Source organism: Canis aureus, chromosome 2 (genome assembly GCF_053574225.1).
Source record: "Canis aureus isolate CA01 chromosome 2, VMU_Caureus_v.1.0, whole genome shotgun sequence".
NCBI classification, from domain to species: Eukaryota; Metazoa; Chordata; class Mammalia; order Carnivora; family Canidae; genus Canis; species Canis aureus.
In genome coordinates this window covers 19,193,055-19,216,435 of record NC_135612.1, presented here as the reverse complement: position 1 = coordinate 19,216,435, position 23,381 = coordinate 19,193,055, and the positions used below count along the sequence as shown (strand labels likewise).

Here is a 23,381-nt window from a genome sequence, read left to right as displayed (position 1 = left end):
CTTAGAACTTGGTTCACATTGCTAAACCTGGAGGCCAGTGGATACAATCATGTTGTAAGTGCCTGTGCTAGACATTTGTGCAGGACATAGGACACAAACAGGAAGTGAGAAGTTTTGTACAGTCAATAAAAGCAGTTTAAAAAAACACATAGAAGAATTCAATTTTGATGCTCTTAAAGAATCAAAGAGGGTTTTGGTCATTTTTTTCCTACTGCTCTTTCATGTGATAGGGAAGATTGGAAGAAAGGTCAGTCTGATACTAACACTGAGCTTTATCAAGTGAGTTTGATCCTGTTCTTCCTGGACACTGGAGCACAGTTTGTCTTATTTCGTTTGTTTGTTTGTTTGCATCTGGCACTAGACCCAATAAACTCATAATTTTAGCACCATTTGCCACATTGCTTCTTGGGATACTTACCTTTGAGATACTCACATATCCTTCAAACATGATTGATTGATTACATGACCTGCCATCTCTAAGATTTTTACCATTCTATAAGATATATATTTATTTAAACAAAAGGAATTCCAATTGCAATAATCTTTTTGGTCCTCAGAAATTTCAAGGCAGCAATACCTGTCTGATTTCGCATATACAAAATGAAGGTAACAAGAAAAGTACATTAATCTTGGCATGTTTTCTTACTTGGAACTTTTTACCAACTTAATGCTTATGAATTTTAATGAATATAAGTAATGTAGGGCCAAACATAAGATACTAAGTGGCATCTTCATCTGTATTGACAACACTCTTATAAACACACACACAGTGTTTTTAGGTGACATGAACTGCTCTTTGACCTCGGCTGGAGCTTACTGTATTTAGCTATGCTACCCATTCCTGAAAGAAGTCCAAGGAACAACAGATAGAGTTTTATCTGGGACTCTTCAGCAGTTATAGTTCTGATACAGAATCAGAACAGGAGTCTATGACCATGGAATCCCCTCAGGCTTTTAAAGACTGCAAATAAACACAATGAGTCTCTTAGGGCTGAAACCCATCTTCATGAGAAAGGTCTGGTGTCCAAGCAGTGCTCAGAAATAAGGTTGAAAAAAAAAAAGAAATAAGGTTGAGTCTCTCCAGGCATCAGTTTCGCTCTGTTTTCCTTCTAACTTATGTTTTTATTTTTGAAGTTTCTAGTGAAGGAAATCATATATAATTTTTCAAAGAACGAAAACTTTAGAAGGTGCATTAAAATAATTCAAATATACTACATGTTTTCCTTAGAACTTTCCCTTATTCTCCTTCAACTTTCAATAACCCTAGTCCCTTGAGCTAGCTCCATAGAAGACAAAAGGGTCTTCTTGCCAAACTTACCTGATTTCATTGTCAGAATAGAACATTAGCCTGCATGACTGGTGCTTTACTCTTAGCATGATTTTCCTCATACACATACACAAACACATGCACACAGATATTTTAAACTTGAGTTTGCATTTCCATGGGAACTAAATAGACGTTTATAGTACAGATAAAAATGAAAAGAGAAGAGACTTTTTTTCTTCTATAAAAGAATCATTTTTATTCTGTAAAACTCTACTGGGAAAAATTTAAAAGGTAAGAGTATAACTCCTTAAGTGGAAAAAAAGCTTCAGTTTTTGCTCTGAACATTAAAATTCACACCAAATTGGTTGAAAGTCTAGCCCAGGAGAAGAAAATGTGTGTGTGTGTGTGTGCATGCGCATGTGTGTGTATACATATGCATATATATTATAAAAATAGACAAATATGTAATGTTCCAAGTTATTTAAAAATTGTGAAGTTTTTACTTTAAAAAAATCCATGAGAATAAAACATATTGAAATATTTTACATGGAAATTAATTTTCAGTGAAAGCTTTCATTTCATGAAATAAATAGCTTCACAAATAGCACAAAGAGTTTCATATTTGATAAACCACCTTGAATCTGAATCTTTAGTATATGGTTTTAAGACTTTGGAGGAAAAATTTGACAGGGTCACAGCTTTGTATTCAAGACATGGTAATAAGTAAAGGATAGAATGGACCATGTGATTGCTAGTATAGTTCTAAATGAAAACCTTTAATGCTAGTCTTATGAAAACAGGTGAGATTTAGTATAAGGATAAAGGAACTCAAGAAGAGAAATGCAGCTGAGCTTCAGGAAGAAATATACTGAAAGCAACGACTAATGTGTTATACATAATTTGGGAAGTCATCTCTCCTAATCTCTCATCACCTACATCTTTTTACCCATATGTTTATTCTACTCAAGATCTCAGCCTAATACCAACTCTCTTGGCTTCCTAAATCTTTTAAATAAAAAAGTTCCCTTAAGTTCTTGATTTTATAAAAGAGCAGTCAGAGTGAAGCCACAATGTAATAGGTATAAGTCCAGTCAAACACTCTGATGGCATATTTTGGGTAACATCCCTAACTTTGGGCCGATCAACTTGGCAAGGTGAGTAAATGCACATCATCTGCAAATGATTGCCTCTGCTGTTAGTAGGTGGGCCAAAGGAAATAGCAGTATTCAGAAAAGTGGCAGGCAATAAATTCAACCATCATCCTTGTGCACCACAAAGATTTCAAAGGCCACCTGAGCGAGAAGTACAGCCAGGGAGCAATCACAATAAGCAATGAAGGAGTTATTTGACCAATTCTTTAGCTGTGGATTAAGCAGAAAGTCAGAAACCTATGCTGGAATGAGTGTATTGGGAGATAAACTATGGCAGGGAGAATTAAGGAATTTTTTAAAATGTCAGCTACTTAAATAATAGAAAGAATAGTACACTTATTAATGTATACAGTGATGTTAGGATGTCACCTAGGAAAGTTCTCATGGGATCAGAGATCCAGAGATCAGGGATCAGCCTCAGAATCACATAGATTGTCAGTGAGAATTTTCCTTAGGTGAGGCCCTGTTCCTTAGATTTGCAGCACCTGAAAGTCATCTCTCTAAGGCAGATGCATGTTAACTCCCCCTCTAAATAAGTCACAAGACTGATAAGTTCCAGTGCAACAAAACATCGCACATTTATATATAAGTTATAGATACATAGAGTGTGATATAAATCCAAATGCAACACACACTCACATGTGCCATAATATTCATGTGAACATAACAGACACATTCTTTCTTAAAATTCAGAAAAGTGGAAAACAACTTCTTAAATGTATCTTACTGACAACATTGCATGTGCTTACAAAGTATGTAAAACAGATGTTTATAGCATTATTTGTATAGCAAAACATGGGAAAAAACCTAAATGAATTGCATGTTTGTTAAAGTAAACAAAGAAAAAAAAAGACAAAAAAAAAAAAGAAAAACAGACTCTTAAATACAGAAAACAAGCTGTTGGTTGCCAGAGGAGAGATGGGTGGGGAGTTGGGTAAAATAGATGAAGAGGATTAAGAACACACTTATGGTGATGAACAATTAGTAATGTACATAGAATTGTTGAACCATCATATGATCATTGTACACCTAAAACTAATATAGCACCATATGTTAATTATACTTCGGTTAAAAAAAGTAATTTAAAAAAAGATCACACTCATACACACACTCAAGTAACATACAACTATACAACCATTTAAGAAATGTTCTTTCTCTTTAATATGCAATACTGCCTTTTAAAACAGACACATGGGAAATAAAATTATAATCAGAACAAGAAGTTAACAATTTACAGTGAGAAATACATTTATTTCAGCAATCAGAACTCTCTTGTCCAGATAAACAGTCAATTTTCTTCCTAAAAGCAGACCTATATGGAAAACCAAATAATAATCAAGAGCTTGCCCAATGAGCATGGAATTAGAACACAAGAGGATTTAGTTAGCTAAATCAATGTTTAATGGCATCAGGATAACAGAGCCTTATGTCACCATTTGCAGATAAAGGAGATGGTATTTTATTAAACTTGGAGTACATGAAGGCTGTTGTTAACTACAACTCATTGTAGACTTTCCCGCAGAAATTATGGTTTAGTAAATGGGACTGCACAATACCAAAGCCCTTTAGCTAGGGGAGGCTCACCTCCTTTGGGAAAGCTGCATGGGCACATCCAAAGTTTATCTCTGTGACTTTCCTTTCTCTAAACTTCATAGACAGATACTCCCTTTATTGTCAGACAAATTCTCTGATACCCTCATTTGGAACAGATTTGCCTATGGTGTATCTTTGAAAAAGCTTAACATTTCCCAGTTTTGATGCAGTTATATAAAAATTTTAATTTAGAAGGCAGGGGGAAGATGGTGGCAGAGAAGGAAGAACCTAGGCTTGGGACACCTGGGTGGCTCAGCAGTTGAGTCTGCCTTCGGCCCAGAGCGTAATCCAAGGTTCTGAGATCAAGGCCCGCATCGGGCTCCCCGCAGGGAGCCTGCTTCTCCCTCTGCCTGTGTCTCTGCCTTTCTCTCTCTATGTCTCTCATGAATAAAAAATAAATCTTAAAAAAAAGAAAAAGGAAGAACCTAGGCTTGCCTCATCCCACAAAAAACATCTAATTATCAAATCATCCTAAATACTCCCAAAAAAATCAGCCTGAAGCCTGGCAGAACTAACTCCACAACTAAAGGCACAGAAGAGGTCACACTGAAGAAGGTAAGAAGTGTGGAGAGAAGTGGATCATGGCTGCTGTGGTTGGGAGGGAGCCACCATCGCAGAGGAGGGTGAGAGACAGATTAGCACACAGGGGAAAGCATGGGAAAATGAATCCCCATAGCAATTGGCTTGGAAAGGGGAAGGCCAAATTTCCTGAGTTCTTGCAACCAGTGGCATTTAAAGCCTGCAGTTTTAAAGGTCAGCATGCTTGGCTCTGGGAGAGTTGGGAAGACATGGGTGCTGCTCTTGGGAAAAAGGCAGGGCAAACAGCCTGCAGACATAAAGCATGGAAACCATGTGAAGAGTACATGGGGCACACAGTGAGGAGGTTAGCTGCTTACCTCAGAATGTGTCCCAGAGTGGCAGTGTTCACAGAGAGACACCTCCATGAACAAAGGAACTGGCAGGCACCATTTCCCTCTCTTCCCCCTCAGCATAAGCATAGGGCCACCTGCAGGAACCAGTGTAGCATCAGCATTCCCCACCTAACTTGCTTAGGCCAAGCCCCACCACCCTCTCCCTCCATGCTCTGAAGGAACCACCCTTCCTATTCATACTTGCCTCAGTCTCAGCCCAGCCCTCCCTCAGAAGATCAGCCCAAACTCCTGCCAACACCATGTCTCCTGACCCAGGAGTTTTATGAAACTTCAATTCCTGTGGCAGCAGTGACAGGTCTCATTTCACAAGACCTAGTTTAACACGTAGTTAAAATGCACCACATTCGAGCCAGGGACCAAAGAAACACTGCCCACTATAGGCAAAGAGAGCCTCTGCAGATGACTTGCCTGAAGGATAAAGCATGCAGGACACAATAACAGACTGCAGGCAGCACATTAGAGACACTCTGGAAGTGCCAGCCCTTGAGGAACAGGGGATACTACACAGCAAGGCCATTACCCTCAAGAATGAGAGATGTAGCTGTCTATCCTAACACACAGAAACAAGCACAGAGACTTAAACAACATGAGAGAACAGAGGCATTTGTCCCAACTAAAAGAACAGGACAGGGCAGAGGCCAGATATCTAAGCAAAACAGACATAAGTAACATGTCTGATAGAGAATTTAATGGCAATGGCCATAAGGATAATCAGTGGACTTGAGAAAAGAGTGGAAGACAGGTGTAAGACTTTTAACACAAAGATAAGGAAAAACATAGCAGAGATAAAGGGCTCATTAAACAAAATGAGAAACATGCTTGATGGAGTAAATAGCAGGATGGAAGAAGGAGAGGAATGAATTAGTGACCTAGTAGACAGAGTAAAGAAGGTAATCAAGCTGGACAAAAGATACAAAAAAAGAATTATGTAAAACAAGACTAGACTTAAGGCACTCAGGGATTTCATCAAACATAATAACATTCATACCATAGGAGTCCTAGCAGAAGAAAAGAGAGAAATGGAAGCAGAAAATGTATTTGAAGAAATGATAGCTGAAAAACTTTCCTAATTGGGGGAAGGGAACACATCTAGATTTAGGAGGCACAGAACTCCCAACAAAATCAACAAAAGCAGATATATTATAATTAAAATGGCAATAAATAGTGATAAAGAAAAACTTTAAAAGCAGCAAGACAAAAGAAGTTAGAAACTTAGAAGGGAAAATGCATAAGTCTAGCAGGACATTTTTCAACAGAAACGTTGGAACCAGAAGGGAGCAACAAGATACATTTAAAGTGCTAAATGGGGGGGAAAAAAGTGCTAAATGAGAAAATGTGTAGCCAAGAATACTATATCCAGCAAGGTAATCACTCAAAATAGAAAGAGAGATAAAGAGTTTCCCAGATAAACAAAAAATAAAGGAGTTCATGACCACTAAACCAGCCCTGCAAGAAATATTAAAAACTATCTGAGAGAAAAGGAAAGACCAAAAATGACAGAATGAAGCTAGAAAACAGAAAGGCAGTATAAAAATGAATCTTCCGGTAATTCAGTCAATGAATTCACAAAATAAAAGGATGCAAAATATGACACCATATACCTAAAACTTGAGGAAGAATAAAGAATGGGTTGAAACTTAAATTACTATCAACCTAATATAGACTGTTATGTGCAGAAAATGTTATATATAAACCTAACGGTAACCACAAATCAAAAACCACTAACAAATTTGCAAAAAATAAAGACAAAGAAATCTAAATATATCACTAAAGAAAACCAGGAAACCATTAAAGAGTAAAAGACAAGAGAGATACCTGGGGACTCAGTGGGTTAAGTGTCTGCCTCCCGCTCAGGTCATGATTTCAGGGTCCTGAAATTGAGACCCCTTGTTGGGCTCCCTGCTCAACAGAGTTTGCTTCTCCCTCTCCCTCTATCCCTCCCTCCATTTGTGCTCTACCAAGTAAATAAATAAAATATTTTTTTAAAAAGAAAAAGACAAGAAAGAATCAGAGAAAGTCTTCAGAAACAACCACAAAACAAGTAATAAAATAGCAATAAATATATACACATCAATAATTACTTTGAATATAAATGGACTAAATGCTCTAATCAAAGACACAGGCTGACAGAATGAATTAAAGAGCAAGACCCATCTCTATGCTGCCTACAAGAGAATCATTTTAGACCTAAAGACACCTGCAGATTGAAAGCGAGGGGATGTAGAAACATTTATCATGCAAATGGATGTCAAAATAAAGCCAAGGCAGCAATACTTTTATGGGACAAAACAGACCTTATAACAAGAGACAAAGAAGGACATTATATAATAATTAAAGGGGACAATCCAAAAAGAAGATGGAATCATTGTAAATATTTATGTATCCAACATGAGAGCACCCAAATACATACAACAGTTAATAAGAAATATAAAGGAACTAATCAACAGTAATACAATAATGGTAGGGGATTACACACCCCACTTACATCAATGGACAGGTGATTCAAAAGGATAATCAACAAGGAAACAGTGGCTTTGAATGACACACTGGACCAGATAGATTTAAAAGATACATTCAGAACATTCCATCCAAAAACAGCAGAACACAGTTTTTTCAAGTGTATATGGAACATTCTCCAGAACAGATCATATTTTAGGCCACAAAACAAGCCTCAAATAGTTCAAAAAGATCAAAGTCATACCATGCCTCTTCCTGATCACAATGCTATGAAACCAAAAATCAAACATAAGAAAAAATCTGAAAGAGAACAAATACATGGAGGTTAAATAACATACTATTAAACAATGAATGGGCCAACCAGAAGATCACAGAAGGTTAAACAACATTCTACTAAACAATGAATGGGTTAACCAGGAAATAAAAGAAAAATAATAAAACAGTGAACAGGCTAACTAGGAAATAAAAGAAAAAAAATAAAACCATACATGGAAACAAATGAAAATGAAAACACAATGGTTCAAAACCTTGGGGATGCTGCAAAAAGAGTTCTAAAAAGGAAGTTTTTAGCAACACAGATCTATCTCAAGAAGCAAAAAAAAAATCTCAAATAACCTAATCTTACACCTAAAGGAGCTGGAAAAAGAACAACAAACTGTAAAAATAGCAAAGGAAGAAAATAATAAAGATTAAAACAGAAATAAATGATATATAAGAAAGTGAATCAGTAAAACTCCAGGACCAGATGACTTCACAGGCAAGTCCTATGAAACATTAAAAGAAGAGTTAATACCTATTCTCAAACTATTCCAAAAAAAAACAGAAAAGGAGGGAAATCTTCCCAATTCATCCTATGAGGCCAGCCTTACCCTGATACCAAAACCAGATAAAGATACCATTAAAAAAGAGAACTACAGGCCAGTATTCCTGATGAACACAGATTTAAAAATCTTCAGCAAAATACTAGCAAACTGAATCAACAATACATTAAAAACATCATTCACCATGATCAACATGAGATTTATTCCTGGGTTTGCAAGGGTGGTTCAGTATTCACAAATCAATCAACATGATACATCATATATCCACAAGAGAAAGGATAGAACTACATGTTCACTTCAATAGATACAGAAAAAGTATTTGTCAAAGTACAGCATCCACTCACGATAAAACCCTCAACATAGTAGGTATAAAGGGAACATACCTCAACATAATAAAGGCCATATATAAAAAACCCACAGCTAATGTCAACTCTAAAAGGGAAAAACTGAGAGCCCTTCCCCTAAGGTCAGGAATAAGACAAGGATGTCAACTCTCACCACTGCTGTTCAACATAGTACTAGAAGTCCTAGCCATGGCGATCAGACAACAAAAAGAAATAAAAGGCATACATATCAATAAAGAAGAAGTCAAACTTTCACTTTTCACTTTTTTCATCTTTTATCAGATGATATGATACTATATACAGAAAACCTGGAAGATTCCACCAAAAAACTGCTAGAACTAATAAATGAATTCAGCAAAGTCACAGGATAGAAAATCAATCTAAAGAAATCTTTTGTATTTCTATACACCAATAATGAAGCAGCAGAAAAATGAATTGAGAAAACAATCCTATTGACAGTTGCACCAAAAATAAGATACCTAGAAATAACTTAAACAAAGAGGTAAAAGACCTGTACTCTGAAAATTATACAACACTGATTAAAGACATGAAAGACAACACAAAGGAATGCAAGGACACGCCATGCTAATGGATTGGTGGAAAAAATAGTGATAAAATCTCTATACTACCAAAAGCAATCTACACATTGAATGCAATCCCTATCAAAATACCACAAGCATTTTTCATAGAGCTAGAAGAAACAATCCTGAAAGTTGTATGGAACTGCAAAAGACTCTGAATAGTCATAGCAATCTTGAAAAAGAAAAGCAAAGCTGGAGGTATCAAAATTCTAGACTTCAAGTTACATTACAAAGCTGTAGTCATCAAAAAAAGTATGGTACTGGCACAAAAGCAGACATATAGATCAATGGAACAGAACAGAAATTCCAGAAATAAACCTATAATTATATGGTCAATTGATCTCGACAAAGGAAAGAATATCCAATGGGAAAAAACAGTCTCTTCAATAAATGCTCTTGGGAAAACTGGACAGCAACTTGCGAAAGGATGAAACTGGACCACTCTTACACCATACACAAAAATAAATTCAAAATGAATGAATTACTGAAATGTAAGGCCTGAAAACATAAAAATCCTTTTAAAAAGAGCACAAGCAGTACTTTTTCTGACATTGACTCTAGCAACCTTTTTCTAGATCTGTCTCCTGAGGCAAAGGAAACAAAAGCAAAAATGAGCTACTGGGACTTCAAAATAAGAAGCCTCTGCAGAGCAAAGGTAACAATCAACAAAACTAAAAGGCAACCTGAGGAATAGGAGGATATATTTGCAAGTGACAATTCCAATAAAGAGTCAGTATCCAAAATATATAAATAACTTACAAAACTCATCACCCCCAAAACAAATAATCCAATTAAGAAATGGGCAAAAGACATGAATAGACATTTCTCCAAAGATGAAATCCAAATCACTAACAGACACATGAAAAGATGTTCATCATCACTTATCATCAGGGAAATGCAAATCAAAACAACTGTGAGACTGATATATTTGACTCATATCTGTCAAAATGGCCAAAATACAAAACACAGGAAACAGTAAGTGTTGACGAGGATGTGGAGACAAAGGAACTTTCTTGCACTGTTGATGGGAATGCAAACTGGTGCAGCCATTCTGGAAAACAGTATGGAGTTTCCTCAGAAAGTTAATAACAGAACCACCTTACAATCCAGCAACTGTACTAATAATATTTACCCAATGAATACAAAAATGCTAATTCAAAGGGATATGTGTACCCAATGTTTATAGGCACATTATAGTAGCCAAAATATGGAAGTAGCCCAATTGTCCATCAATTGATAAATGGACAAAGAAGTGGCATGTTATTCAGCCATAAGACAGAATGAAATCTTGCCATTTGAAATGACATGGTTAGAGCTAGAAAGTATAATGCTAAGTGAAATAAATCAATCAGAGAAAAGATAAATGTCATATGATTTTACTCATATGTGTAATTTAAGAAAAAAAAAGGGGGGACGAATTAAAAAGAAAAGGAGGCAAACCAAGAAACAGACTCTTAACTATAGAGAACAAATTTATGGTTACCAGAGGGGAAGTGAGTAGGAGAATGGGTGAAACAGGTGATGGAGGATGGGTGAAAAAGGTGTTGTGATGAGCACCAGGTGATTAAAATAAAAAAATAATTGAGTGAAAAAAGCAAATTATGGGGAAAAAACATGTTTGGTTTAATTTTCTAGGGACAATCTTATTTCCTTCACTTTCAAATTCTTTGGGGAAGCTTCACCTTAAACCTCGTGTGATCAATCTGCAGATTCTCTTATACATTATTCTTTGGTTCCATGGAAGTCCACTTCAAACGAGAGAAACTGGATAACTGACTACTGGATGTTTAAAAGTTTCACATCTCACCCTAGCTAACACAACTACAAGCCATCCAGGAGTCTTCACAGTGAGCCACAAGAAGAATGTAGAACCACCCAAGAAACAAGTCCAAATGTAGAACTTGACCCTGAAAAAGACAGCTCATGATTCATATCCAGAGTGAGGTCATGACATTAGAAAGTGACAATATTTGAAATATTCTGGTTGGCAATATCATAGTCCTGGGTGGTATCTTGGTTTAGATTAGGAACTCAGTCAGTGGCTAGATAAATGTGAAAATGTGCCAATTTTCAGAAGGAAGATATACTGTTAATTCACAGAAAATATTAAGCAAAACAAAGCTGATATACCAAGATCAATAGCAGACAAAATAAAATTCAGGGCAATTAGTATTAATAGAGATAAAAGGGAGCCTAAATAATATTAAAATGATTCACTAATAAGAGATAGTTGACTTCACAAAGAGATAGTTGACTTCACATATACCTAAAAAGATAACTTTGAATAGATTTTTTTAAATACTTACAGAATTACAAGAAAAATACTGACAAAACCTCACTCAAGAAGGGATATTTTAGCATTTTTCTTTCTGAAACTAACAAAACAAACAAAGTAAAAGAGATATATACAACTTAACACATTTAGATGTCTCTGTTAGAAATATTTAGAACACTGTGCTCCCCAAAATACAAAACATGTATCCTTTTAAAGCACAGATGGGAAATTTTACATATATTGATGGAGCATTAGGTCACAAGGAAATCTCAACAAATATAAAAAAAATTATTACCACATACACTATGTCATCTGACCACAAGTGAATAAGAAATAAATAATAAAAGCACCATACAGTATATGTTTGGAAACTGAAAACACATTTCTAAACAGCTCTTAAGTTAAAGAATAAATCTCTAAATAAAGCATATGATAAAGAGTAGATCATGAAATAATGCATTGGTTAAAGAGTAAAGGGGAAATTATGAAATATTTAAAATTGAATAGCAATGGAAGAATTGCATTAAAATAACTAGTGGACTGCATCTAAGGCAAAATTTAAAGGTAAGTCTATAATCTGAAATAGACTTGTTAAAAAATAAGGATGATTCAGGAGCTGCACCGACCTTCCGGGGGGAAAGGGGCTCGCGGGGAGTTGGAGCAGGACCCAGGAGGGCGAGGATCTCCTCGGGCTCCCTGGGACAGTAACAGAGCAACTGCGCGCCCAGGAGAGTGCGCCGAGCTCCCTAAGGGCTGCAGCGCGCACGGCGGGACCCGGCGGGACCCGGAGCAGCTCAGAGGGGCTCGGGCGGCGGCTCCGCGGAGGGGGCTGCGCGGCCCGGGAGCGCGAATCCAACAGCGCAGGCTCCGGAACACAGGGCGCCGGGACACAGCCCAGGATCCCGCCTCCCCCGGGACAGGCAGAGGCCGGGAGGGCCCAGGACAGCGAGGACGCTCCTGCCCCAGCTGAGCAGATCAGCGGCCCCGCCCCGGAGCCTCCAGGCCCTGCAGACGGAGTTCCTGCCGGAGCTGAATCCAGGTTTCCAGAGCTGCCCCGCCACTGGGGCTGCTCCTCCTGCGGCCTCACGGGGTAAACAACCCCCACTGAGCCCTGCACCGGGCAGGGGCACAGCAGCTCCCCCAGCTGCTAACACCTGAAAATCAGCACAACAGGCCCCTCCCCCAGAAGATCAGCTAGACGGACAACTTCCAGGAGAAGCCAAGGGACTTAAAGAACACAGAATCAGAAGATACTCCCCTGTGGTTCTTTTTTTTTTGTTTGTTTGTTTTGTTTTGTTTTGTTTTTGTTTTGTTTTGCTTTTTGATTTGTTTCCTTCCCCCACCCCCTTTTTTTCTCCTTTCTTTTTCTTTCTTTTTCTTCTTTTTTTTTTCCGTTTTTTTTTTTTCTTTTTCTTCCCTTTTTTTTTTCTTCTCTTTCTCTTTTCTTTCCTTCTTTCTCTCCTCTCTTTTTCTCTTTTTCCCAATACAATTTGCTTTTGGCCACTCTGCACTGAGCAAAATGACTAGAAGGAAAACCTCACCTCAAAAGAAAGAATCAGAAACAGTCCTCTCTCCCACAGAGTTACAAAATCTGGATTACAATTCAATGTCAGAAAGCCAATTCAGAAGCACTATTATACAGCTACTGGTGGCTCTAGAAAAAAGTATAAAGGACTCAAGAGACTTCATGACTGCAGAATTTAGAGCTAATCAGGCAGAAATTAAAAATCAATTGAATGAGATGCAATCCAAACTAGAAGTCCTAACGACGAGGGTTAACGAGGTGGAAGAACGAGTGAGTGACCTAGAAGACAAGTTGACAGCAAAGAGGGAAACTGAGGAAAAAAGAGACAAACAATTAAAAGACCATGAAGTTAGATTAAGGGAAATAAACGACAGCCTGAGGAAGAAAAACCTACGTTTAATTGGGGTTCCCGAGGGTGCCGAAAGGGACAGAGGGCCAGAATATGTATTTGAACAAATTCTAGCTGAAAACTTTCCTAATCTGGGAAGGGAAACAGGCATTCAGATCCAGGAAATAGAGAGATCCCCCCCTAAAATCAATAAAAACCGTTCAACACCTCGACATTTAATTGTGAAGCTTGCAAATTCCAAAGATAAGGAGAAGATCCTTAAAGCAGCAAGAGACAAGAAATCCCTGACTTTTATGGGGAGGAGTATTAGGGTAACAGCAGACCTCTCCACAGAGACCTGGCAGGCCAGAAAGGGCTGGCAGGATATATTCAGGGTCCTAAAGGAGAAGAACATGCAACCAAGAATCCTTTATCCAGCAAGGCTCTCATTCAAAATGGAAGGAGAGATAAAGAGCTTCCAAGACAGGCAGCAACTAAAAGAATATGTGACCTCCAAACCAGCTCTGCAAGAAATTTTAAGGGGGACTCTTAAAATTCCCCTTTAAGAAGAAGTTCAGTGGAATAGTCCACAAAAACAAAGACTGAATAGATATCATGATGACACTAAACTCATATCTCTCAATAGTAACTCTGAATGTGAACGGGCTTAATGACCCCATCAAAAGGCGCAGGGTTTCAGACTGGATAAAAAAGCAGGACCCATCTATTTGCTGTCTACAAGAGACTCATTTTAGACAGAAGGACACCTACAGCCTGAAAATAAAAGGTTGGAGAACCATTTACCATTCGAATGGTCCTCAAAAGAAAGCAGGGGTAGCCATCCTTATATCAGATAAACTAAAATTTACCCCAAAGACTGTAGTGAGAGATGAAGAGGGACACTATATCATACTTAAAGGATCTATTCAACAAGAGGACTTAACAATCCTCAATATATATGCTCCGAATGTGGGAGCTGCCAAATATATAAATCAATTATTAACCAAAGTGAAGAAATACTTAGATAATAATACACTTATACTTGGTGACTTCAATCTAGCTCTTTCTATACTCGATAGGTCTTCTAAGCAAAACATCTCCAAAGAAACGAGAGCTTTAAATGATACACTGGACCAGATGGATTTCACAGATATCTACAGAACTTTACATCCAAACTCAACTGAATACACATTCTTCTCAAGCGCACATGGAACTTTCTCCAGAATAGACCACATATTGGGTCACAAATCGGGTCTGAACCGATACCAAAAGATTGGGATTGTCCCCTGCATATTCTCAGACCATAATGCCTTGAAATTAGAACTAAATCACAACAAGAAGTTTGGAAGGACCTCAAACACGTGGAGGTTAAGGACCATCCTGCTAAAAGATAAAAGGGTCAACCAGGAAATTAAGGAAGAATTAAAAAGATTCATGGAAACTAATGAGAATGAAGATACAACCGTTCAAAATCTTTGGGATGCAGCAAAAGCAGTCCTAAGGGGGAAATACATCGCAATACAAGCATCCATTCAAAAACAGGAAAGAACTCAAATACAAAAGCTCACCTTACACATAAAGGAGCTAGAGAAAAAACAGCAAATAGATCCTACACCCAAGAGAAGAAGGGAGTTAATAAAGATTCGAGCAGAACTCAACGAAATCGAGACCAGAAGAACTGTGGAACAGATCAACAGAACCAGGAGTTGGTTCTTTGAAAGAATTAACAAGATAGATAAACCATTAGCCAGCCTTATTAAAAAGAAGAGAGAGAAGACTCAAATTAATAAAATCATGAATGAGAAAGGAGAGATCACTACCAACACCAAGGAAATACAAACGATTTTAAAAACATATTATGAACAGCTATACGCCAATAAATTAGGCAATCTAGAAGAAATGGACGCATTCCTGGAAAGCCACAAACTACCAAAACTGGAACAGGAAGAAATAGAAAACCTGAACAGACCAATAACCAGGGAGGAAATTGAAGCAGTCATCAAAAACCTCCCAAGACACAAGAGTCCAGGGCCAGATGGCTTCCCAGGGGAATTTTATCAAACGTTTAAAGAAGAAACCATACCTATTCTCCTAAAGCTGTTTGGAAAGATAGAAAGAGATGGAGTACTTCCAAATTCGTTCTATGAGGCCAGCATCACCTTAATTCCAAAGCCAGACAAAGACCCCGCCAAAAAGGAGAATTACAGACCAATATCCCTGATGAACATGGATGCAAAAATTCTCAACAAGATACTGGCCAATAGGATCCAACAGTACATTAAGAAAATTATTCACCATGACCAAGTAGGATTTATCCCTGGGACACAAGGCTGGTTCAACACCCGTAAAACAATCAATGTGATTCATCATATCAGCAAGAGAAAAACCAAGAACCATATGATCCTCTCATTGGATGCAGAGAAAGCATTTGACAAAATACAGCATCCATTCCTGATCAAAACTCTTCAGAGTGTAGGGATAGAGGGAACATTCCTCGACATCTTAAAAGCCATCTACGAAAAGCCCACAGCAAATATCATTCTCAATGGGGAAGCACTAGGAGCCTTTCCCCTAAGATCAGGAACAAGACAGGGATGTCCACTCTCACCACTGCTGTTCAACATAGTACTGGAAGTCCTAGCCTCAGCAATCAGACAACAAAAAGACATTAAAGGCATTCAAATTGGCAAAGAAGAAGTCAAACTCTCCCTCTTCGCCGATGACATGATACTCTACATAGAAAACCCAAAAGTCTCCACCCCAAGATTGCTAGAACTCATACAGCAATTCGGTAGCGTGGCAGGATACAAAATCAATGCCCAGAAGTCAGTGGCATTTCTATACACTAACAATGAGACTGAAGAAAGAGAAATTAAGGAGTCAATCCCATTTACAATTGCACCCAAAAGCATAAGATACCTAGGAATAAACCTCACCAAAGATGTAAAGGATCTATACCCTCAAAACTATAGAACACTTCTGAAAGAAATTGAGGAAGACACAAAGAGATGGAAAAATATTCCATGCTCATGGATTGGCAGAATTAATATTGTGAAAATCTCAATGTTACCCAGGGCAATATACACGTTTAATGCAATCCCTATCAAAATACCATGGACTTTCTTCAGAGAGTTAGAACAAATTATTTTAAGATTTGTGTGGAATCAGAAAAGACCCCGAATAGCCAGGGGAATTTTAAAAAAGAAAACCATATCTGGGGGCATCACAATGCCAGATTTCAGGTTGTACTACAAAGCTGTGGTCATCAAGACAGTGTGGTACTGGCACAAAAACAGACACATAGATCAGTGGAACAGAATAGAGAATCCAGAAGTGGACCCTGAACTTTATGGGCAACTAATATTCGATAAAGGAGGAAAGACTATCCATTGGAAGAAAGACAGTCTCTTCAATAAATGGTGCTGGGAAAATTGGACATCCACATGCAGAAGAATGAAACTAGACCACTCTCTTTCACCATACACAAAGATAAACTCAAAATGGATGAAAGATCTAAACGTGAGACAAGAATCCATCAAAATCCTAGAGAAGAATACAGACAACACCCTTTTTGAACTCGGCCATAGTAACTTCTTGCAAGATACATCCACGAAGGCAAAAGAAACAAAAGCAAAAATGAACTATTGGGACTTCATCAAGATAAGAAGCTTTTGCACAGCAAAGGATACAGTCAACAAAACTCAAAGACAACCTACAGAATGGGAGAAGATATTTGCAAATGACATATCAGATAAAGGGCTAGTATCCAAGATCTATAAAGAACTTATTAAACTCAACACCAAAGAAACAAACAATCCAATCATGAAATGGGCAAAAGACATGAAGAGAAATCTCACAGAGGAAGACATAGACATGGCCAACATGCACATGAGAAAATGCTCTGCATCACTTGCCATCAGGGAAATACAAATGAAAACTACAATGAGATACCCCCTCACACCAGTGAGAATGGGGAAAATTAACAAGGCAGGAAACAACAAATGTTGGAGAGGATGCGGAGAAAAGGGAACCCTCTTACACTGTTGGTGGGAATGTGAACTGGTGCAGCCACTCTGGAAAACTGTGTGGAGGTTCCTCAAACAGTTAAAAATAGACCTGCCCTACGACCCAGCAATTGCACTGTTGGGGATTTACCCCAAAGATACAGATGCAATGAAACGCCGGGACACCTGCACCCCGATGTTTATAGCAGCAATGGCCACGATAGCCAAACTGTGGAAGGAGCCTCGGTGTCCAACGAAAGATGAATGGATAAAGAAGATGTGGTTTATGTATACAATGGAATATTACTCAGCTATTAGAAATGACAAATACCCACCATTTGCTTCAACGTGGATGGAACTGGAGGGTATTATGCTGAGTGAAGTAAGTCAGTCGGAGAAGGACAAACATTATATGTTCTCATTCATTTGGGGAATATAAATAATAGTGAAAGGGAAAATAAGGGAAGGGAGAAGAAATGTGTGGGAAATATCAGAAAGGGAGACAGAACGTAAAGACTGCTAACTCTGGGAAACGAACTAGGGGTGGTGGAAGGGGAGGAGGGCGGGGGGTGGGAGTGATTGTGTGACGGGCACTGGGTGTTATTCTGTATGTTAGTAAATTGAACACCAATAAAAAAAAAAAATATTAAAAAAAAAAAAATAAGGATGATTCAAAATAATTAGCATTGAATTCAGAAAACCAGCAAAAGAGCAAAGTAAAATAAAAAAAAATAGGCAATATGGTAAATTAAGATAGTAAAAGAGAAACAATTACAGAAATTAGCAGTGAAAGTTGGTACATTAGAAAAACTAGTAGAAAAATACTTCGAAGACTAATCAAGAGAAAAAAATGCAACTATTAAAAGCTTCAAAAAAGATGAATATAGAATATAACCACTGAAAGAGTAGAGATTTTTAACATCATAGTACTAAAAGCAAATAAAGGATAATATATTTTTTAATTTCAATGAAATTTACTTTTCTAGAAAAATACACATTATCAAAACTGACTAAAGAATAAATGGAAAATTAAAGGGGTCATGAATATTCAAAAACACAAATCATTAATCCAAAAGCAGTTCCCATGAAAAAGATATGAACCAGAGACAATATTAGAAATGATGCTACAAAGCCTTCAATAAACAGATAATTTCTATCTTATAAAGTCTGTTCAAGAGATCTGGAAAGAGAAAATGCTACCCAACTTATTTCATGAAGCTAACATAATAAGTATGATTTCCAAACCAGGCAAAACTATTCATGAAACCTTAAAAAAAAAAAAAAAAAAAAAAGGATTCTAAAATTCATACCTAAGAGTAAAGAGCCAAAAATAACAATGGCAATTCTGAACAAGAAAGAGGAAGAGGAGGGGTTTACTGAACAATGGAACATAATACAGAGCCCAGAAATATATGTGCGCACAAATGGCAACTTTATATAAACCAAATATTTATACTTTGGTGAGAAAAGAACAGATTATTTAATACAAAATTCTGGGTCACTTCACTAATTACATGGAAAACAATTTCCTGTTTCTCTAGGACAGGAATATCAAGTAGAATAAGGAAACTGGATCCCTCTATATACCACTTACAAAATCAATTCCAGATACCTTCAGAAGGTATTATGTAAAGGATAAAACTTGAAAACTTTTAGGAGGAAATTTGAGAGAATATTTTAAGGTCACAGTAAGGAAAAAAGTGTCTTAAATAACAAACATAAAACAGGGTAGAAAGTAAACTGGCTATAGTAAAGTTTAAAACAAGGCTATGACAACAGATTCCATAAACTTAGCTAAAAGATACATTCATTTAATTTCAAAACACTCTCTTGGAAAATGTAATTGTATCCTGTATAACAAATGAAAGTATTCATAATATAAAATATACAACAAATAAGAAAAGTAAAGTTATCAAATAGAAAAATGGGCAAAAATTATGTACATTCCCAAATGAAGAAAGTTCATGTCCAATAAATACATGAACATGTACTCAATCAACCTCCTCCACTTGAATGTGGGAAATTCAAATTAAAAATAACATGACATTTTACCCAAATATATATTGACCAAAAAAAATCTTTTAAATGCTAAGAGTTGGTCAGAGTGTGGTAAAGAGGATCTAATATACAATGCAGGTAACTGTAAATTTGAAGAACAATTTGGCAATATCTCATTAAGTTAAAGATATATATACATAAGGTTAGTAAAACATTACATGTACTAAAATGCACTGATTTTGAAAACATAAATTTGAATTAAGGAGTTTACAAAATGATGTATATTACATGCTTCCATCTATAAAACTACACAAGCACATAAACAATATTCTCTATTTCATAGATTCATACATAAGCAGCAAAAGGACAAAAGAGGAAAAATATCCTTCCGAAGGATACAAACCAACTTAAGAGTGGTGACTCAAGAGTGGGAAGAGAAGAGGATGTGCAAGGACTACAGCAAGGGGGCCATCAATTTTATCTGGAATTCTATTAAAGTCTGAAGCCAAAATAACAAGTTATTAAGATGCTTAAAATTTGGTAATTATATGGGTGTTCACTGAATTAATCTTTATAATTTTTTATGTTTTTATTATGTCACAACTTAAATAAAATTTTGAAAACTTCAAAAAGAGAATAAAGAGATATAAATGGCCTCTGTCTTAACATAATCCCTTTGGTATTGCTTATCTAAATCAAGGTACCCATAGCCCTTGGAGCACACAATACTGTGCTGAGGACTCATCAAAGTCACATAAACACATTACATCTTCCAGGAACATCAATGTTGTTCAGGCACTGGGGAAATACACATAATTATAATAATGTAACAAATACATATTTCCAGGAGTGAGAGTTTGCGTTGCCTTTTATTACCTGTAACCATCGCACAGGTATCTCCTCCATTCTACCCTTTCACCACAAATGTGTTCACTATCACCTACAGCTACCTAATTGCATCTGTAAAAGCAATGCCCTAGAAGAATTCACAATACCCCATCAAATTCCCTTAACAACAGAAGAATCTATACAAAGATGAAGAGCCCAAAGGGAGGACATAGGGTCATATGGATTTACCCAACATTTGAACTATTGTATTAACAATCCTCTTTCTTGGGGATCCCTGGGTGGCGCAGCGGTTTAGCGCCTGCCTTTGGCCCAGGGCGCGATCCTGGAGACCTGGGATCGAGTCTCACGTCGGGCTCCCGGTGCATGGAGCCTGCTTCTCCCTCTGCCTATGTCTCTGCCTCTCTCTCTCTCTGTGTGACTATCATAAATAAATAAAAATTAAAAAAAAAAAAAACAATCCGCTTTCTTTAGCTTCATGATGTTTATGTTCAGGTATAATGTAGTATGATAAATGCCAGTGAATTTCTTTTATGAATTGTGTTTTGGTGTGATACATTAATCTCATATTGAGAGACAAGGTAAACAACCTCACAAAATTCTAAGAACACTGCTAAAAATGTTCATGATACTATATAATGTCATTTTATGAAGATTCTCAAAAGTAATTTCCTTCTGATCTTATTCCAATGAAATCTTTGTTTTTTCCAAGTCCTTGATTTCTCATTACATTTTGAATAAAGTGAACTATAGAAGAGATCACACTTCTGAGTAAGAATGAAATGTGGCTCTCCGAGTATAGGTAATGAATGCTACTGGTGTCTTTTTCCTTTTTTTAAAATGTAATTTTATTTGTTTGTTTATTCTTTAAAGATTCTTTAAAATGTTTCTGTTTTGTTTAATTTTAGGGAACTCTATAAACTGCCTTAAGTCTGAAATAAACTATAGTAAATAAATAATAGCCCATAAAATAAAAATATACACTTCAAAATTTATGAACTGGAGATGTATTTTTTGCTGCTTAATTAACTATTTGGGATTTTTTAATCAAGCCCTTTTCTAATTTTTATTCTAAAATTCAATGTTTTTTCCTTTTATTTTTGATTTATTCTTAATCTGACAGTAACTGTACTCTGAATTTTTGAGTAATGAACAATGTAGAAGGCATTGATATTTGAGTAAAAAAATCATGAAATCAAGAACTGACTCTGCCACAAATGAGTTATACAATTTTGACCATCTTAGTGGGATTTTTATAAAACACACTTGCCTTGGCAAAATGTGTCCACAGGTATGTTTTTAGTATTAAGTAGATAATGTATATAAACCATATTTTAAATCATAAAATTGCCTAAAAATATAAGCCATAAGAAGAAAAGTAAATATCCCAAGTTTAACATGTAAAAACCTAAATTTAACTTCTGCTTCCATATTTACTGTGAAGCCTTGGGCAAGTCTCTTAACCTTTAAAATCTCTGAAAAGTAGGGGTAATAAGCTACTTCAGAAGTAGCTGCTAGAATTACATAAGGAATAAAAATAAAACTCCATAAAAATAAACCACTATTTTTATAAATCACTCTTTACAGAACACATGATTATTAATTTTGTATTGCCAGAGTCTAAGACATTGCTTAAAATATAATTGCTATTTAGTAATTATGGTAAATTGAATGAACTACATTTTAGAATATAAAACACTTGTGAAATGGACCTAGCTTTTTAATATATATTTTATCTCAGAACTGTTTTTCTGAAATAACTGATTGAAAGCAAAAAAAAAAAAAAAGAAAAAGAAAAGAAAAGGAAAAGAAGGAAGGAAGGAAGGAAAGAGAAAGAAACTAGGGAGTTCCATTTATACACGCAATGACTTTTCTGGTATTTTTCCTACTACACTGATTGGTACATTAACTAGATTTCCAAACTATTTTAAAATAATTTTTTTGCAGAAAAAATAAGCTAGGGATGCCTGAGTGGCTCAGTGGTTGAGCGTCTGCCTTTGGCTCAGGGCATGATCCCTGGGTCCTGGGATTGAGGGGATCACAATCACAAAGGGAGCCTGCTTCTCCCACTGCCTATATCTCTGCATCTCTCTCTGTGTCTCTCATGAATAAATAAAATCTTTTTTAAAAAAAGAAAAGAAAAGTTAACAGCATATAAAATAAAATAACCTCTGTGTTTTAAGTGGTCTTTGGGGAAATATCTCCCCACACATATTTCCTTTTAGTAAACCAGTTTATCTTCCTGCATATCATCCAACATTATCATCTGTTCATCTGACAAATATGTGTATGCATGTTGACTTCATAGGTACATATGTATGTGTGCATATTCATTATTTCTTACTATGTATCATATACTGTATGCTGAATATTATGAATGAAGAAGGATAAAGGGAACACAGAATGGAGTATGTTAGGGGGAGGTTTCCCATTTTACCAAAAGTGGAAAGGAAATGATTCTTTGAGCAGTGACCTAAGTAAGATGAGGGAGCCAGCAGTGCTGATAGCTGGTACATGTGAACTTTCACATAGTAAGTAAAAGGCTAGAGGCTGGAACCCCTCCATATTTTTGGAGAGCAATGAGGAAGTCCATATACCAAGAGCAGAATGAACAAGAGGAAAATTACTAGGAGATGAAGTCAGAGAGGTGCTGAGGGGTAAGTTCAAGGGTGCTCGATGGAACTATATGGATTGAGGGGTTGCATCTCGAGCTAGATAAAATGGGAAGAATGTAGTGAAACTGAAAAGGAGCATGGAACTATGATTGTTAATTTTATGCATCAACTTGACTAGGATGACAGGTTACCCAGATATATGGTTAAATATTGTTTCTGGATGAGATTAACATTTGAATCCTAACAAAGCAGATTGCATTCCCCAATGTGGTGAACATCATCCAATCCAATAAAGGCCTGAATAGAACAAAAAGGTGGAGGAAGGAAGAATTCATTCTCTCAGTCTGACTACTGATTTGGCACATCATTCTTCTGCACTGAGAGTGAGACTTTTATACCATCAGCTCTCCAGCTCTCAGGCCTTTGGACTTGGAACTTATACTATCAGCTTATCTGGTTCTGAGGACTTTGAGCTAGAACAGGAACTGCATCGCCAGCTTTCCTGGTTCTCCAGCTAACAGATGGCAGAGGTGGAACTTCTCAATTTCCACTCTTGTTTTCCAATTGCTTATAAATAAATTTCTTTGTAGGTATAGACAGATTGAAAGCTAGAGAGAAAGAGGGAGAGATACTATTGATTCTGT

The 23,381-nt window shown here is 36.7% G+C and overlaps 1 protein-coding gene across 29 annotated transcripts in view; it reads right to left on the bottom strand.

The window, feature by feature from the left end:
- The window catches only part of LOC144293967 (uncharacterized), a 1,010,193-nt gene that overhangs the window by 720,956 nt on the left and 265,856 nt on the right, over window positions 1-23,381 (bottom strand). For 2 of the 29 annotated variants that reach the window (XR_013361422.1, XR_013361418.1), the window contains 2 exons: window positions 4,908-5,017; window positions 3,578-3,730 (listed from right to left, as the gene is read on the bottom strand). The exons of 21 other annotated variants lie outside the window; for them this stretch is intronic. The gene's annotated coding sequence lies outside the window, so the exon portion shown is untranslated. Of the gene's footprint in view, window positions 1-418; window positions 582-3,320; window positions 3,731-4,907; window positions 5,018-23,381 lie in introns of those variants that run through there. 6 more of the 29 variants (XM_077865537.1, XR_013361408.1, XR_013361435.1 and 3 more) reach the window with 6 other exon arrangements.